The sequence below is a fragment of the Astyanax mexicanus genome, chromosome 21 (assembly GCF_023375975.1).
Source record: "Astyanax mexicanus isolate ESR-SI-001 chromosome 21, AstMex3_surface, whole genome shotgun sequence".
NCBI classification, from domain to species: Eukaryota; Metazoa; Chordata; class Actinopteri; order Characiformes; family Acestrorhamphidae; genus Astyanax; species Astyanax mexicanus.
In genome coordinates this window covers 9,488,516-9,509,170 of record NC_064428.1, presented here as the reverse complement: position 1 = coordinate 9,509,170, position 20,655 = coordinate 9,488,516, and the positions used below count along the sequence as shown (strand labels likewise).

General features: G+C 37.8%; 1 pseudogene; it reads right to left on the bottom strand.

Annotated features, from left to right (window-relative positions):
* Window positions 1–20,655, bottom strand: part of LOC125780461 (exosome complex exonuclease RRP44-like) — an 83,988-nt pseudogene that overhangs the window by 16,795 nt on the left and 46,538 nt on the right.

Sequence of the window (20,655 nt, the reverse complement as noted above, 5' to 3'; positions counted from 1 at the left end):
TCATTTAGAGCATTTATTTGCAGAAAATGAGAAATGGCTGAAATAACAAAAAAGATGCAGAGCTTTCAGACCTCAAATAATGCAAATAAAACAAGTTCATATTTATAAAGAATTTAAGAGTTCAGAAATCAATGTTTGGTGGAATAACCCTGGTTTTTAATCACAGTTTTCATGCATCTTGGCATGTTCTGCTCCACCAGTCTTACACACTGCTTTTGGATACCTTTATGCTGCTTTACTCCTGGTGCAAAAATGTAAGCAGTTTAGTTTGGTTTGATGGCTTGTGATCATCCATCTTCCTCTTGATTATATTCCAGAGGTTTTCAATTAGGTTAAATCAAAGAAACTCATCATTTTTAAGTGCTCTCTTATTTTCTTCCAGAGCTGTATACTCAGACATATACATCGTACCTCAGTGCTGTCCTCTCCTTCCCCATGGATGAAGACCGTGGCCTCCAGGTTGTTCTCGGTTGGCGCGGAAAGAGCCCTGCAGGAAAGTGCCGCTCTTAATGCCCGCCTGGATTCTGGACAGCGGCAGGTGTTCTGGGAACATCAGCTTACTGCCCGTTATATCATTCTGCAGGAAGATTATTAGGAAAATGTGAGTTTAAACAGGAGGAATCTTACAGGGAGAAAAGGGTTCATCACTGCTGATCTCACCTGATCATCAGACGCCAGTGCCAGACTGTCCACCAGCTCAGGATTACCAATCAGGCTCTTAATGTACTCCTCACCTGCACACAAACACATCCATAAAACCCTACTGATTCATCTGTTTATCCAACTATCCATCCATTCATTCATTAATCCAAATATACATGCATCTATTCATCCTTTACAATTGCAATCCATCCATCTTTCTGTCCACCCCAATAGATATCCATACATCCATCTAATTATCTATACATCTTACTATTACTTACTATTGATGCATTTGTCCATCTCACTATACACTACTCTATCCCTGTATCCATCCTCACAGCCTTTCATCCATTCTTCTGACCATCCATCCCAATACACTGTCACAAATCCATTCATCCAATTATCCCACTTTGAACCCCTTTCACTATCTAGTCAGGCATCCATCTGTCCATCCAACTTATCCATTAATCCCACCCAGCCATCCTTCACCCACCTGTTAAAATGATCTCACTACTTGTCCATCCAGCCATCCAACTGTGTATTAGGGGTGTCACGATTCTCTAAATCCTCGATTTTATTTTATTTCCGATTTTAGGGTCACAATTCGATTCTCGATTTTCTTTCTGGCCTATGTCAGTTTTGGATTAATTTATGGTCAGTCATTGGTTTGATTAATCAAATTAACAATATCTTACTTCAAAAGGTGGGCTTGATATAAGTGATGCAAAGTGATTAAAGTGATCTGTAATACACCACATTAGGCACTAATGGTCAAATTTTAATTATTTAATTAAGATAAACGTAATGCCATCTAGTGGCTTTTTTGGTAGCAGCAGTGTGCACTATTAAAACAGCAATGTGCAACATAACAAAATAAATAATAAAAAAAATACAGGAGCAGTCATGTACAAAATAATAGAACGATTAGAGCCGTAACTAAATTAACTATATCCTATTATAACAGTTAAACATGAAAAATAAGACTTCAAGACTTTTTGCGTAGCATGCTGCGCCATCAAGAATTTCCCCCGGGGATCAATAAAGTATCTATCTGTCTATCTGTCTATCTGTCTATCTATCTATCTATCTATCTATCTATCTATCTATTTGCATAGTGCTCGCCCGCGTGCTTGCGTAGCTTACAGGGAGGGATCGTCGTTCCTCTTTTTGACTTCGAGGCTCGAGACCATGACCTCATTTTGATCGATTTCGGTGAAATATCGAAATCGTGACACCCCTACTATGCATCCATTCATTAATCCACTAATCCCACTATCCATTCATCTATCCATCCCACTATCCAATCCACTGCCCAGTCACACCATCCGTCCAATTAACTATACATCCATTCTACTGTCCATCCCACTACCTAGTCACACATACATTTATTCAACTATCCATCTACACTTCCTTCTATCCCTTTATAGATATTTATTTGTCATTCCATTAGCCAGTCTTTTATCCATCCATCCAATCATCCTACTATCCATCCACAAGTATTTCCACCCTAGTGAAGCAACCATCTTCCAATTCATCTCACTATTCATTTATCCAGCTAATCATCTCACTGAATCGTACAACTGTTCATCCACCTGTCAATTTAACTATCCATCACTCCCACTATTATTCCATTACATCATACAACTCTTCATCCATCTATCAATTTAACTATCCATCCATCCATCCATCCATCCATCCCACTATTATTCCATTATATCATCCAACTGTTCACCCATTCAGGTAAATTCAAGTGCAATATACAGCACATACATCTGTAGGCCAGCAGGCCGCTCTGCTCAGCTTTCTCCTTGTTGGCTCGGACGTTGGTCAGCAGCACAACCTTCAGCTCTCCTACATTCGGGGCTTTACTCAGGTGATCTGTGTACCGTTTAGCCGCCACACGGATGGCCCGATCGTTGCGGTCGTTGGCGATCTCTCCCTGCTCCCGCTCGATAAACGTCTCCCTGAATGAAACAGACGAAAATGTAGTCAGATTATACTCTTACTGTTATATACTTGGGCTGTAGCAATGAAAATAAACTGAGCTTTTAAATGGATGCAAAAACGTTGAATTTCCAAAGCCTTAGTCTGTATTAAAGCAGTAAAGCTGGAACAGATGGTGTTGCTGCTGTTACTCTCTACTGCCGCATTTACACATTTACACACAGCATTTTCACGCTTTCATCATCATAATAACTAGAAAAAGACACAGATAAACACAGAGAACTCTGTAACTATTAAAAGTAGAACTCTTTTCTTTAGAGAAATTACAGATGAAGCCAGAGAGAGTGGTGAGGACTGTTTCCTACACCTTTAAAAGACTCTTGGAAACTGGAGAAAACTGCTACAGGAAGAGTCACGTCTGGCTGACCCACATACCTGTCAAGCCTCCTGTTTTGGCCGGGATACTACCGTATTTTACTCCTCTTTCCCGCCGTCCTCCCGTATTAGTATTTTCCCGTAAACTTCCCGTATTATATTAAAATTTTAAAAACTTTATTATTGAGGAGACAGCTGTGTGTCTCTTAACCAATCGTGGTGCCGGTTAAAGGAGAAAGTCCTGCCTTTCAGGAGAAACAGCCAATCAGGTTGCTGGTTTTGCGGAGCGCAGAGGAGGGTCAGGAGGTGTCCCTTAGCTCCCTATCGACCATAGATCAATCATTATGTATATCAGCAGTGTATTAGACACATCATACCACCACTTACTTTATTAAGTGCCTTTAAAGAGAGAAAGCTCTAGAATATACAGAACAGTGTTAATATGCAGTAGAATATGCAGGAACAGGGTTGAGAAACACTGATCTAACGTGACTTCTGTTCATTTTTTTATTTACTGTAATTGTATGTTTTCAGCAACTAGACAGCAGTTTAGTCAATAGTGTGACAATGTTTAAGCAAGTTTGTGAAAAGCATAAAGAGAAAGAATGTTGCAAAAGAGACGCTAGATCATTTTTATACATCTTTTGTGAATGTTGCAGAATTAATTTATTTTCATAGTTCAGGGACAGTTTTAGGGTTTGTTAGAATTTGTTCAAATCTCAAGTATTGTGGGGTAAGAATTACATATGTAGGAATGTCCACAACATTTTCGTGTAAACAATGGTAGACCTATCAGATTCTAAACATCTAATTGTAGTTTGTAAGTGGTTCACAGGTGATTACGTTCCTGATTAAAGGATCGTCAATTATATCGATCTGTGAGGACAGAACAGACCATGTGATTGTGATTAAACAGATATCCCCAAATTAGGCCATTTAAATGAATTAATTTTCAATTCCATATAAACAAATAGATTGTTAGCTCAATGCCACACAACAGTGTCAGGGAACTCCAGGCCTGGAGGGCTGAATTCCTGAAGAATTCTGGCATTTTCCAGCTCTGGAGCACCTGGTTCAACTCTCTGGTAATTGCCGGGTTTGGTAGGTGTGTCAGAGGAGGTAAATCAGAAAACTGCGCTGGACCCAAGCCCTTTTGAAACATCTGGCTTTTGGATTTCTTTTAAAATTGTTCAATAAATACTCCTAAATATGATATTTTCAACAAGATGATTTGATATACAAGATGTTTGGGTATAAAGAAACAGTTTTATGTTGAACAGTTTAAAGAATCGACACAGGATTCAGAGGCTCTTGGAAGAAGTTGTAAAGTAAAACTGGAGAATTCATATATTATATATATTATAAGGTTCTTGAAACATCTCTTAAGCTTCTAAAATAGATTCTAGTCTGTTTAACCACATTTTTACAAAGTATTTCCACATTTGCTCCTGTATAGCTTTGATGTCTTAAAGGGGCACTAAACCCTGTGATTTTTTTGTGACTCCACCCTCAGCTCAAAATTGAAAAAGGCTAAAAAATGAGAGGCATAATTTGAGAGGGGCACTGGGTGATGTATGGGTTTAGGGGTGGGGCAGGGGGGAGATCTGATTGGCTGAGCTGCAGCAGATAGTTGGACACCAGGGGCCTCATGTACTAAAGGTGCGTACGCACAAAAACATTGCGTACGCCATATTTCACGCTCACGGTCTGATGTACTAAATTTGACTTGAACGTGTGAAAGTGCGTTCCCCCACGGAAGTTTTGTTTTGGGCGTACGCCTTTTTTTTTGTGCGTATGTATTGTGTTTTTGTCATTTGGCGACACTTAGAGGCGATGCATTGAAATTACAACTATTAAGATATCCTTTATGCAAACATTGAAGTAAGCATTATTGGGTAAAATAAAGTAAATTAATCAGACAGTTTCATTGTCTTACAGAAATAATCGTTTAACGTGTTTCCACTTAGCCTAGATTAGGTTTGCGCTGGAGTTGTTGGAGATGCAGCGTTGGCATTACTGGAAAATACTGCTAATGGCCGAATTCATTGAGCGCGTATTTTCCGTGACCATTATGTTTTTTTGGCCCATGATGATGACTGGCTTATAAGCAGTTTTAGATTTCCAAGAGGATAAGAGTATAAGAAAACAAGCTGAGTGCGTGACGTGTGTCTTTTTGGAAGGCAACTCATTTAAAGCATTTAAATGAAAGCATTTATCTTAGAATAATAAAACTTAAAACATGGGTAATTATACACTATGCGTATATTATTATTATTATTATTATTATTATTATTAATAATAATAATAATAATAATAATAATAATAATAATAATAATATTAATAATATAACATTATACTCTGCGTAATTGAGGGAGGAGTCGTGGCAAGTGTGATGCTATCGTGCATTTGCGCTTGATTTCAAGTTGATTGTGATGTACTAAGAGAAAGTACGTGGAATTCTGCCTACGCACGGTTTGATAAATCCGGATTTTTTTGTGCGTACGGAACTTTTCAGATCTGAGCGTACGGAACATTTTAGTAGGAAGTCCACGCAAGTCTTAGTACATGAGGCCCCAGAAGAGGGGCGGTATTATTGACTGACTGATCTGCATATTGTGATGTGTCTGCGTACCAAAAAACATAGAAACATCATCCTTGCCTATAGCACAGTTGAACCATCACTGATTGTGGAAACTTCCTACTAAGATTACGTTCCCATTACAAGCCACATTGATCAAATCAGATTTTTTTGTTCAGATCAGATTTGGCTATCTTGACGGTTCACATTCACAAATGTAAGTGATCTGTATCTGTGTGTAATGTGAACGAATCTGTCCCTGAAACTTCTCACATGCGCACATTGATACCTGTATAAACGTCGCCTTCTTCACCAACAACAAAAACCCTCATATTAGAGAGACGACTCGTAGCTTTATAAAAGGGAAATGGATGAGTTAGCACCGAGAGATGGGTGGGTACGAGAGAGAAGCACGTAGCGCTAATTCTTATGCGTAAAAGCAAAAAGACACATGAATTCTGATTTGACCGTTCACATTTATGTCGAATGTCCATGAATCAGATTTCTGATTTAGGACCACATATGAAAGTGATTCAAATCTGATAAAAAAAAATTAAAAAAAGGATTTAGCACGTTCACACAGCCATGAAAAAATCAGATCTGAGCCACACTGAGCAAAACATTTAATGTAAACGTAGCCTAGACCTCAAGCAGCTTGAACTGTGTGTCTCTCCACTCTTCCTCCAGACTCTGCTCCCTTCATTTACAAATAAAATGTAAAATTTACTGATGATCAGTGATGGTTTGGAGAGACATGTCATCTGCTGGTGTTGATCCACTGTGTTTTATCAAATACAAAGTCAGTGCAGTGTTTTCCCACAAAATCTTACAGCACTTCATGCTTCCCTCTGTTGACTGTTAACTTTTATGGTGATGTGAAAGATTTCATTTTCCAGCAGGACTTGGCACACTGCCAAAAGTACTAATTGGTCATTTAGGTTTTAGGTTTTGAGACTACATTGGTGAGATTGTGTTTGAGTGTGTGTGTGTGGTATAGAGGGTGGTTTACCTGGTGCATGACTACATTAGTATCTGGGAGGAGGTAGTGTGTGTGTGTGTGTGTGTTTGGTATAGAGGGTGGTTTACCTGGTGCATGACTACATTAGTATCTGGGAGGAGGTAGTGTGTGTGTGTGTGTGTGTTTGGTATAGAGGGTGGTTTACCTGGTGCAGGACTACATTAGTATCTGGGAGGAGGTAGTGTGTGTGTGTGTGTGTGTGTGTTTGGTATAGAGGGTGGTTTACCTGGTGCAGGACTACATTAGTATCTGGGAGGAGGTCGTGTCAATAAGTACACAGGTCGCTGTCTATCTGGGGGTCCCGCAGCAGCACAGGAGCTCCGTCCCCGCACTCCACGCACACCTCACTCCCGCACCAGATGTCATCCTGCAGATAATGGTCCCGCACGATCTTCAGCACCCCGCCCGAGCGCGTCTTCTTCACAAAGGTCTTAGACTTCAGCATGATTTAAGCCCGCTAATACAGATAAATACGCACACCGATACACACAAACACACTCCTATACACACGTGTATCCGGCCGGAGCAACCACAAAACACGTCCGGGCTGCTACAACCCCCCGCAGCCGGTGTTCTTTCGAAATGTCCTACCGTGTCGAACCGTGCTGCCCTAATGTATATTAAAGTGTAAAATACAAAAGAAGCACTATTTTAGGTGCTTCTAATGTATATTAAAGTGTAAAATACAAAAGAAGCACTATTTTAGGTTCTTCTGATGTATATGTAAGTGTAAAATACAAAAGAAGCACTATTTAGGTGCTTCTAATGTATATTAAAGTGTAAAAATACAAAATGAGCACTATTTTAGGTGCTTCTAATGTATATTAAAGTGTAAAAATACAAAAGGAGCACTATTTTAGGTGCTTCTGATGCATATTGAAGTATAAAAATACAAAAGAAGCACTATTTAGGTGCTTCTAATGTATATTAAAGTGTAAAAATACAAAAGAAGCACTTTTAGAACACACACAGTACTGTAACTTTTGTAAAGGACCTGCACTACACACCCAATACCTGCACTACTGTTACGCTGCACTGTCATACACACTTTAATTCCCCAAGAACTGGGAACTTTAAGAACTTTACCAGCCTTAAGCTAGATACAACATTGCACTACTGTTATACGGGTTCTATTTATATTGTCACTTGATCTTAATCACCATTAATATTGCACTATTATCTTCTGTCTCACAAATGTCTATTGTGTTTTTGTTGTATTGTACATATAGTGTCTCCCACTCATTTAGATTTAGATTATATATTTATTTCTTTTTATTTCTATTTATATATCTATTTCACCCCCACCACTACTGCACCTTGTTCTGTCTCATGTATGTCTGTGTCCCTGCTGCTGTATTGTACACATAGTGTCTCCCCTTTTTCTTTATTTTTCTTTATTATCCATTATCTGTACTTGCTGTAAAATTGGGAAGGAGAGTAACGTAATTTCAATTCTATGTATGTCCTGTACATATGCAGCATTGACAATAAAACTACTTGATAACTTGATAAGTTTAGGTGCTTCTAATTTATACTTAAGTGTAAAATACAAAATAAGCACTATTTTATGTGCTTCTAATGTATATTAAAGTGTAAAATAAATACAAAATAAACACTATTTTAGGTGCTTCTAATGTATATTAAAGTGTAAAAATACAAAAGGAGCACTATTTTAGGTGCTTCTAATGTATATTAAAGTGTAACAATACAAAAGAAGCACTTTTAGGTGCTTCTAATGTATACTTAAGTGTAAAATACAAAATAAGCACTATTTTATGTGCTTCTAATGTATATTAAAGTGTAAAATAAATACAAAATAAACACTATTTTAGGTGCTTCTAATGTATATTAAAGTGTAAAAATACAAAAGGAGCACTATTTTAGGTGCTTCTAATGTATATTAAAGTGTAACAATACAAAAGAAGCACTTTTAGGTGCTTCTAATGTATACTTAAGTGTAAAATACAAAATAAGCACTATTTTATGTGCTTCTAATGTATATTTAAGTGTAAAATACAAAAGAAGCACTATTTTAGGTGCTTCTAATGTATATTTAAGTGTAAAATACAAAAGAAGCACTATTTTAAGTGCTTCTAATGTATATTAAAGTGTAAAATAAATACAAAAGAAGCACTATTTTAGGTGCTTCTAATGTATATTAAAGTGTAAAATACAAAATAAACACTATTTTAGGTGCTTCTAATGTATATTAAAGTGTAAAAATACAAAAGAAGCACTATTTCCAGTTACACTTTTGTGCAATGGCAGTGCGTCCAGGTTGTTTGATGCACATAAACCCCCCTAAAACAGATGAATTGTAAATAAAAAAAACACAATAAAAAATTAAATTGTGTAGGTCAGCGCATGCGCAGTACCTTTGGGAAGCATGTATCGATGGGTAGCACAATTCGACAGAACACCGGCCGGAGTGGGTTTAACCTTAGCTTAGCACACAGACCTCCGCGATTACCTCGCCTTTTTTACGTTTGCGATATATATATATATATATATATATATATATATATATATATATACATGTGTGTGTGTGTGTGTGTGTGTGTGTGTGTGTAGATATTAAACTACCTCTGCTTAATAGGCAACAAGTAATTAGAACCATTCAGTGGAACCATTCATTAAATCTCTGAATATTGACCATATAAAATATAAGGTATATTAATATAAATACTCCATACTTCAGTATTTTTAATAATAGACACAATCCATATTCTGAACACATCATTACCTGGCTACCAATCACACAGCGAGTGGAGCTGCCCTCTTTTACATGACGGTCACAGGAACGCTGTGGCGTCATGGATGTTCTATGACGTCATCGCCGCGATAGCGTATAAAAGCGGCTCAGACTGGCAGGTTGGTGTTTTGTGACTGTGCTGATAGAGTTGGAGATGGAGATGGAGATGGAGATATATACAGAGACAGAAAGTGATAGGATCCTGGAGGAAATTTGCCATATTATGCGTGATCCACTTCGGGCAGTTATACTGAAAGCATTGATTTTCGATTCCGTTTGTTTTGGCCTTATGTTGGGGGGTGCTTTGGGAGCTGCCCTCGGAGCTGCCCTGGCAGCTGCCCTGGGATATAAGGTGGTCGCTGGTGTGTGGGTCGTTGGTGTGTTGGCCAATCGGTCTGTTCTGTTTCGCTCTGTGAGGAGGGTGTTTTGGCGCTGGTAAACCGTCTCCGGCGGCTGGGTCGAGCCGCTCTCCAGCGCTGATAGCCCGCCTTCGAAGTCTGGGTCGAGCCGCTCTCCAGCGCTGATAGCCCGCCTTCGAAGTCTGGGTCGAGCCGCTCTCCAGCGCTGATAGCCCGCCTTCGAAGTCTGGGTCGAGCCGCTCTCCAGCGCTGATAACCCGCCTTCGAAGTCTGGGTCGAGCCGCTCTCCAGCGCTGATAGCCCGCCTTCGAAGTCTGGGTCGAGCCGCTCTCCAGCGCTGATAGCCCGCCTTCGAAGTCTGGGTCGAGCCGCTCTCCAGCGCTGATGTATAAAAACATTTGGTCTAAAAAAAATTGGAGTTTAGAGAATTTGTCGGTGTTTTTATATTAACCAATATATAGACATACATGGTCCATGCATATATTGCCCTATATTAAACAATATATGTACTTTTGCCATATATTTTTGTTTCATAAGGGATACCTCTACACCTTCTTATATATATATATATATATATATATATATATATATATATATATATATATATATATATATATATATATATATATATATATTATTTATCTGTTTCTTCTAAATCTTTGTTTTAACAATATCAATTACTTCCAATACCTTGTTTACTTTGGAATGCTCTCAGCGTTGTTGCAAATGAGCCAAACACCCGTTATGTAAACCAAAGCAAAAATAAAAAATGATGATGAAATCTAACAGTTGTTGAAAATACTAACTATGTGTAGACTGCACACATCCTGTGATGCACGAAGTTAAATCAAGTTCAAACAACATGATGTACTACACATAATATTTTTCTAAATGTAATACTAATACTGTCTCATCTGTGGTGACGTTTTCTTGTGAATTTATTTCAATAGCTTTTAAACCTTGATGATATTGATACAGAACAAGTTGGATTAGAACAAATTCCACCCACATGATGTACTACAACTCTTATATTTATATCTTTATCCCTTGCTGATCTGTGGCAATAGGTTTTTGTGAATTAATTTCAATAGCTTTTAAACCGTTGATGGTACTGATATAAAACAAGTTGTATTAGATCAAGTACCACACACATGACATACTACAACTCTGATATTGGTCAATTTAACCCTTGCTGACCTGTGGCAATAGATATAGAAGAAACAGATAAATAAATAATATATAAGAAGAAAAAAAATAACATTAAACTAAAACTGCTGAAATAATTGTGCAAGTGTAGCGGTATTAGTTATTTTTCATAATATTTATTTCAAAAGTAGTCACAATAGAACGTAAACCTTTTAATTCTATCATCTGAAAATTCTGAAAAATCTGACAGTCAGACTTGGGGTAGCAAAATGGGCTACAAGTGATTATTTGATAAAATATATACTCAATTTAAACACACTTTCTCGCAAAATCAGAATGAAATATTTTATGATATATCTTTAAAGCCTACAGTAAGAAGCAAACCGTAATACTGATAGTAATTTCTGCCACCCGATTCGAATGTTATCATTCCATTGAGATAACATTCGAATCGGGTGAGACTTCTTGATGAGATAATGTGGGTCACACCAATCATCCCATTTAGACACAGTACAGACCAGCATTACTGAGATACTGCCTATAAATAGCTACAGTGAATAAACTTGCACATCTTCAGATTAATCCCTTTAGTTAGTTAGTTTAGTTAGATCTTTTCTTTTATCATATGAATCAGCACTGAACATGCACTGTTTAGTCTATAATGAAGATTGACAGACAGACGAACGGATGGGCGTGTCTTCAGTGGCTTCTTCTTTTACCATTTGTCAGTATCACACAAAACCTTGAAACTAATCCACAGATAACAGTGGAGAGGGAGAAGACAGACAAACAAATCCATCACTCAGGTAATTCTTTATTACAAACAATGACCATAGCCAACCAGGTCAATTTGACAGTCAAAATATAAAACCGCTAAATAATTAGATGCAGCTAGTCTTTACTGCCCAATGAGTGCGGTGGCAATGAAAAACTCCATTCTGTTAGTGAAAAAGGAAGAAACCTTGGGAAGACCCAGACTAATTGGTTTGCTAGCCTCTTAAAATTGCTGCTTTATCTTTGAATATATACAGAAAAACATTTTAAACCTGTGCATATTAAAATGTATTTCCATTATATTATATTTTAAACATATCATAGTGTTTTTTTAAACTTTCCTTTGATGATGGGCATAGTAATCCTTTATGTTCCAACCAGATCAGAGGCATCGTATGACATCTAAGAATATGATCAAATGTGTACAAAATATTCATTTCATATGCATATTACAATAGGACTCCTTCTGGACAATATGAATCCCAGGTACAGTTAGAAAATGGGCCTTTCTGGAGTATCTTATCAGCATCATTGTCAGCTTTACAACTAATTATTAATTGATATTATACATTAAACTTAAGAATGTTATAATGAATAATAATTATTTATAACTAGTTAATGATTAATAATGCCTTAATGTAGGAAAGTCTTCACTTTGTTTGTTTCAGTTAAATCAGCAAGGTGTAGTTCATAGACCACCCACTAGATGGCGATAAAGCCTTATAGTTGAATGCTATTTTCCTGTGTAGCTAGTGTTTTGTCCTTCATGTTCTGCTGTAGTTCCCTCGTGCAGTAAACAGAGCTGGAAGCAGATCCACTGTTCATTTGATGACAAATGCACTATAATCTACAGTTTGTGTACGTCAATTTGACCAAAGTACGTTTGTTGATAACTCTAACGCTATAATGAGTAATATATTTTGTAGTTGGCTTCATATGTTGATCCTAGGTTACATATTGCATCCATTTTTTTACTAGCAGAGCTAACTGCAGGAGTTAAAGTGAATGATATTGTGTATGTTTGTTAATCCTATGTCAATCTTTTACGCTATTTGACTACTTAAGCACTTCAAATGTGTGTCCTATTAGTAGAGTAACTGCTTTATAGTGAGTAGTTTGCACTAACTATAGTCACTGTAAGAAATATGGATGAATATCTCTCTGAGCCCTGCTCTCTTACCAGAGCCTAGTGTTTCTAAGACCTACCAAGCCAGCACCCCCAGAGTACCCACTCTACTTCACTTCACTTGTGTGATAATTAGTTGAGACATTCCGTCATAGGTACTGTTAATTAATGTATCCTTATTGTAAAGTGTTAGCATTAATTAGTTTTTTCCTGAATTCTTTTTAAAGATTTTTTTGTGATCTTGCTCCCGTAGTGCATGAATGTGAATGGAAAATTTGACAGTTGACATTGCTTTATATTGACACTCTCCACCAAATTGTACCCCATAAGATGTCTAGTGATCATTCTGAAGCTTAAACATTTTGATAAAAGGATGGTCGTTTACTCTTTAAAAGTACAGTGCTAAGTATGTATTTCTCTTAAACAGCAAAACTTGCTTTATAGCAATTTCTTTCCTTCATTATCTACATTTGATTTATGCATTTTAATTTTAGTTTAAAAACTCTATTTTCTTAAACTACTTCATATTATTTCATTTACACACTCAAAAATTAATTTTATTCATTTTTTTACTTTCATTTTAACAGAATTTTTTTTTCTAGTGTTGCTAGAATCAAAATGCTGATCACAAAAGCTCCCGAGATAAATTGGCATTAAGGAAAATTAAAGAAAGTGATGCACAAAAGAAAAGAGGGCAGCAACACCACAAAGCAGACGTGTCTTGATAGCAAGTTACATGAAATCTGTCCATGAAAAAGAAAAAAAAAAAACATAATAATATGTAAAAGGTGAAATGCACAAGCATTAGCTGGGTGTAGTAGCAGTCTCAAGCTCTCACACCTTCCTCACTCCTCTATGAACTTACTACGTTGAAGGAGATTCATTGGAGATTTTGAGCTTGTAAACAAAAGTCACGAAAGTAAAAACATTTGTCCCCACATCCACACACAAGTTTACTGCAGTATTACTGTCTTCTAATGTCATCTTATTTTTGTTGCAGATATTATGCTGTTTTTTTCTGGAACAGGAATCCGAAGGAAAACTGGCATTAACCTTCAAAGGGAATTTAACAGATTTCTCTAATGTTACAGACATACCATGAAATGGTTGTGAGTGGGGTGAGAGAGTAGGATGAGAGAGTGAGTGGAGCCCTCTTCTGTTGGCTGTTGTTTATTAATAAAGAATAATGATTTTTTTTTGTGTATTTGTGAATCCTATTCTAGGGCACTCATTATCCAGCTGATCCAACTCACCAGCTAAATTGATAATCAGTCAATCAACCTTTATGATCACTTATTTACACCTTGGTGACCCTCATTTACAATGCAGCTGAACATTTACAGTTTAGAAGGGATTGAAAAGTGATAATATGGATGAGAAAAAAAATATATATATATAAACCATAAGATTTACAAAGTAAAACATATTTAAAATTAAGAAAAAATAAATAAAAAATATAGCCGCAAGCGGCAACCAGCGGGTTCAAGCACCAACTGGCACAATTGTGCCTCATAGAGCATAAGATGGTGATGTGTAAGAAGGCTTAGTAATTGTAGACACTCTGTCACATTTAGAAATGATCAAAAGTCTTTCTCCTGTTATTAATGTTGAGCAGAGGTCTTTCAACATGATCAGTCCTACAATTCACATACAATTATGTTGAAGTTTGTAGAATATTCATTAAGTGAGGTAGAATTAGTCAAAAGTTGTCCACATGTTATGGTTTTTGATCAAGAGACTGTTCACAAAGTGGTGTTCAGATTGACCTTTTGACCTTTTCAAAATAAGCTGATGTTTTTGACCAAACAAGTTTATATTAACACCAAGGAGTGAATGTTCTGACATGACATGTAATTATAAAGTTGTTCTAAATATAGTTCTGAATTAAATGGCGCTTCATCACAGTGATATTGTAGAGAGGTCTTTAACATTGTGAGATGATTAGAGCAAATCCTGCAGAGTTACAGCAATTTAGGGTGGTAATACCAAGGACGCACAGATTGCTTAAAGCCTGGACACTCTTTTAAGTGACCATTTCACAATTGAGTTTAATGACTCAATAACTATTTAATAACTATTTACCTACAGACTCTACAGTGTGCAACAAGACCAAAATGGAGGTGATAGGCCAAATATCCAGAGAGTAGTTTGACTAAAGCTATTTCTAAACAATTAGCAATTATGAATAAACAAAGCATTTTTTAAACATAGTTTAAAATTTTGACAGAGGCACTGCACTTAATATGGCAAAAGCAATTAGATGTCAAAATATTACAGTAGGATTGACATATAGTAGTTTTTTGGAACAGCGCCCCCAATGGCCATATTGTTTCACCACTTTGCAGGTCACTATAATGTCTCCACCTGAACATAACTCCCAAGTTCCATCCTGATTGGGCAACATACAGTCTGCCAAAATGCCTGCTGAATGCTGATTGGCTGATGGGGTTCGGCCATTTTGATTGATGAAGTTGCCCTTTGAACATCCTTTAGAGTGTGTATGGTAGATTCTGTATGCAAAGTTTCAGGTTGCTAGGTTTCACGGTTGCTGAGAAATGGGGCATATATCCGGAAGACTAATTTGCATATGGTGGCCATGTTGTTTACAAATTTTAATGTTTTTGAGGACTTTTGAAGCCCATGCTCTCCTGAGTATTTTGATACCAAACATGCCAGGATTGGTCAAAATCCCTAGGACTAGTTTGCAAAAGTATGTTTTGCAAATTAGCAAAAAATCTAATTAGACCGAAGTGCATGGTCCAAATTGGAAAGTTGTAGATATTGACCCAAGGAATCCAGCAAAAAAAATAATTTTGAACGGTCTTATGGTTTTTGAGTTATTGAGAAAAATGTGAAAAATGAATTTCCTTGTTTATAGTGCCACCACTAGACCAATCGTGCCATTTTTGTTGTCCACCGAGATACTGAGGCACTGATACTACATCTACCTACCAAGTGACATGTCTCTACAACTTACGGTTTAGGCTGTAGATATGCTTTTTCAGGAGAAAAAGAATAATAATAATAAGAAGAAGAAAAATCTGAGTAAAAACAATACGGTTCTACGCACCTTCGGTGCTTGAACCCTAATAATAAGAAAAATCTGAGTAAAAACAATACGGTTCTACGCACCTTTGGTGCTTGAACCCTAAATATAGCCGCAAGCGGCAACCAGTGGGTTCAAGCACCGGCATTGGCACAATGGTGCATACTAGAGCACAGGGTGGTGAGGTGTTAGAAGGTCTAATATAATTGGAGAACCTCTGTCACATTTAGAGATTATCAAAAATATTTCACCTGTTATTAATGTTGAGCAGAGGCCTTTCAAAATGATCAGTGCTTGAATTCACATACTAATCTATTAATGTTGGCAGGATATTCATTAAATGAGTTACAATTAGTCAACAGTTGTCTACAGGTTATGGTTTTTGATCAGGAGACTTCAACCAGAATGTTCACAAGGTGGTGTTTAGATTGACCTTTTGACCTTTTCAAAATAAGCTGATGTTTTTGACCAAAGAAGTTTAACTTAACACCAAGGAGTGAATTTGTTGACATGGCATGTAATTGTAAAGTTGTTCTAAATATAGTTCTGAATTAAATGGCGCTTCATCACAGTGATATTGTAGAGAGGTCTTTAACATTGTGAGATGATTAGAGCAAATACTGCAGAGTTACAGCAATTCAGGTCAGAAAGTCTATGGATGCACAGATTTCTTGATGCCTGGACACTATTGTAAATGAAAATTTCACAATTGTTTTTGATGACTATTTACCTGCAGACTCTACAGTTGTGCAACATGACCAAAATTTAGGTCATGTGTCAAATATCCAGAGACTAGTTTGAATATAGCTCTTTTGAAATAATTAGCAATTATGAATAAATAAAGCACTTTGTCAACATAGTTGTATTTACAAATTTGTCAGAGCCACTGCATTTAATATGGCAAAACCAATTAGATGTCACAATATTACAGTATGATTGACATTTAGTAGTTTTTTTGGAACAGCGCCCCAGTGGCTGGATTGTTTCACCACTTTGCACGTCACTACCACCTAAACATAGCTACCAAGTTTCATCCTGATTGGGCAACATTCAGCCTGCCAAAATGCCTGCTGAATGCTTATTGGCTGATGGGGTTCAGCCATTTTGATTGATGAAGTTACCCTTTGAACATCCTTTAGAGTGTGGCTGAGTCCAGAAACTTTTGCTACTCCTCCTCTCCTACTCCTCCTTTCCTACTCCTCCTCTCCTACCCCGGAAGAAGGTGGAGGAATCGAGGAGAGGAGAGGAGGAGGAGGAATGGAGGGAAGGAGCTGTAATTGGGGAAATGGGACAGCTGATCCCTTTTAGATAGGATGTTGACTACAGTTGAACTGAGCCAATCACAACGCTCACTTTCAGCACGTTTCAGAACATTACTATCACACACAGCTAAAAATTCAGATATTCCAATAAAATCCTGTTTACTCCCAGCCGCATTTTAGGCCACATCTCTGACCAGTGACTCTGGCAGCCCTGTCTGACCTCAGCCTTATGAGGGATTCAGTTTCCTCATCAGTCCCTAAGTTAAAATAAATAAGTAAATAAATTAATTAATTAAAATTTATATATATATATATATAAATAATATATGTTTTTATATGTATAACATGATACACATAGGGTCATAAATATAGTTTTACTGAGCATACAGTTTATCTAATCTATAAATTATATTACTGCTTTACTGGCTGTTTAATTAGATAAGGAACCTAGTTAATTAATATGTTTATGACGTATATTTGGGCGTTGCCTTCCCCATTTTCGCGTGCTCTGTGGGCGTGGATGCAGTGATGTCATTGGAAAATCCTTAAAAGTCTTCCGGAGTAGGATACACTGATGTAACCTCCGTTGGAAGCCCCTACAGGTGGATTTTAAGCGGCTCCTTTCGTCTCCTACGGTATTCGGACAGGCGGCAAGATGGCCTCACGAAATCAGTTTCCGGGTCACGGAGGAGAGGAAGAGGATCGGTAGGAAAAAGGAGACACTTTTGGGGTTTCTGGACGCAGCCTGTGTATTGTAGATTCTGTATGCAAAGTTTCAGGTTGCTAGGTTGCACGGTTGCTAGTTTGCAAAAGTATGTTTTGCATATTATGCAAATTAGCAAAAAATCTAATTAGGCGGAAGTGCATGGTCCAAATTGGTTGTGGGTATTGACCCCAGGAATCCAGCAAAAAATTATTTTGAATGTAGGTCTTATCAGGGTTCTCAAGTCTCACGCTTTTCAGCGAGTTCACACGCTCTCACGCCACACATGGCATTTCACACGCTTGAGCCAATCAGAAAATAGATCGCTCTGTCGTTATGCAGACCTAGCCAAAATGCTTGTTCGACTTAACCCGGCGCTGCGCAGTCCGATCGCCGCCTGGCTCGGTACGGTGCATGCCGGTTAGTTTTTTTGTCCGACTTGCGTCTGCGCCTTCATCACGTGACGATGACTTCCGGCGTTATAGTCCCGCGAGTGTGCCCGACCGCCAGGCGCTTTACGCAGACGCTGCAGTTGCTCCCCACCAACTGCGTGAGCCTAGACACGCCCTGATGACGACAGAGCTTAATCCTCATTGGTTAGAAGATCCGCAGACACCAATCACGTGTGAATCTTTTTATTATAAAATATATATCTCCTCTAAAACCCCTTAAAAACACAGTATTTACACTGTCATATCTAGTAGCAAGACAGTTCATTTTCATACAGTATTTAAAATATTTATTTGTTCATAATCAGCATTTTATATAATAATAAAGCTCAACTGCTATCATTTAAACTGTTTTATAAAGCATTCTGAACTGCTCTTATTAATTATCTTTAAAAGCACTACGTAACTATTATACTGAGATCTACATTTCTGTCCTATTTTTTTCTGTTGTGAAATGCGCTAAACAATTAAAGCTGTGTAAATGAGAATGATGTTGTATTTATTTCCAAGAACAAAGAACAGAGAAGCTGGTCTGCAAAAAACTGTTTTAAAGCGGATTGTTTTATGTGTGATTCATCTTTAGTGTCTGAAAATTTACTTTTCTGTGTCTGAGGAACAGACTTTTGAATAATGCCCAATTTAATCCCATTATTCATTTTGTGCTACACAATACACCTGTAACATGACAGTATGTTTTGTGAATATTTATAACAAGGTTTTATCTAAATTTAATAACACTCATGTTATCTCTGTTTCACTTATAAACGGTTTTATTCACACCAGAAGTAAATAAACAGCGCAATCATCGCGAGATCCGCTGTTGTTCAGGTGAGCTGCAGGTGGAGACTGTCCGACCTGACTTCGGGCTATCAGCGCTGGAGAGCGGCTCGACCCAGTCGCCGGAGGCGGGCTATCAGCGCTGGAGAGCGGCTCGACCCAGTCGCCGGAGGCGGGCTATCAGCGCTGGAGAGCGGCTCGACCCAGTCGCCGGAGGCGGGCTATCAGCGCTGGAGAGCGGCCCGACCCAGTCGCCGGAGGCGGGCTATCAGCGCTGGAGAGCGGCTCGACCCAGCCGCCGGGGGCGGGCTATCAGCCGCAAAACACCCTCCTCACAGAGCGAAACAGAACAGACCCAGCAACCAACACACCAGCGACCAACACACCAGCGACCACCTTATATCCCAGGGCAGCTCCGAGGGCAGCTCCCACAGCACCCCCCAACATAAAGCCAGAACAAACGGACTTGCAAAAGATTGTGAACAGTATAGCCGCCCGAAATGGATCACTCATCATTTCGAGAAGTTCCTCCATGATCCTATCTATCACTTTCTGTCTCTGTATCTCTCTCAATCTCCAACTCTATCAGCACAGTCACAAAACACCAACCTGCCAGTCTGAGCCGCTTTTATAGGCTATCGCGGCGATGACGTCATGGAACATCCATGACGCCACAGCGTTCCTGTGACCGTCATGTAAAAGAGGGCAGCTCCACTCGCTGTGTGATTGGTAGCCAGGTAATGATGTGTTCAGAATATGGATTGTGTCCATTATTAAAAATACTGATGTATGGAGTATTTATATTAATATACCTTATATTTTATATGGTCAATATTCAGAGATTTAATGAATGGTATATACCAGGGATGGGCAACTGGCGGCCCGGGGGCCGCACACGGCCCTAGTCATCACTCAGTGCGGCCCGCGAATAGATCAAAAATAATTTCATAATTTCATAATAAAAAAAAAATAATAATAAAAAAAAATAATGTAATTCTACTTTTGACCGCTAGAGGGCGCGCCGCTGCCAAACAATAGCGGGCACCGGCGCTCTGTGGTCTAGTTTTCTGCTATTATTGAATGAGCTATTTGCAATCAGTTTTTAAATCTTTTTTGTTCTTTGTTATAAATAAGTTCAAATACCTTTTGCACTTTTATAAGCAAATGTTTTGTCTATGTTGCTTATGAAGGACTTGTTATAATGAACTTATTTTACACAAAGGAACTACTGTATATGCAATCGGTTTTTTAAGCAAACTTTTTGTTCTTTGATATGAAGGACTTCCTTTTTGCACTTTTTTTAAGCAAACGGTTTGTCTTTTGCCGTATTAAAATGCATTAATATGCAGAAAATAGTTGTTGATAAATGTTGGCGCTGTAAACATACAGATATAAATTCATATAAAATTTGTTCTTATTGAAAATCATTTGTAGCGTTTTTCATATTCAATTATTTGAAGTGCGAGGTCATGTGGCCGTCCAATGGTCATGCTGAAAAAAATGTGGCCCTCTCCATCATGGAAGTTGCCCATCCCTGGTATATACTATATATATATATATATATATATATATATATATATATATATATATATATATATATATATATATATATATGTAACTATTTAACTATCTCTGCTTAATAGGCAACAAGTAATTAGACACAGACTTATGTGTAATAATTAAACAAGCAAATCTTTAATTATT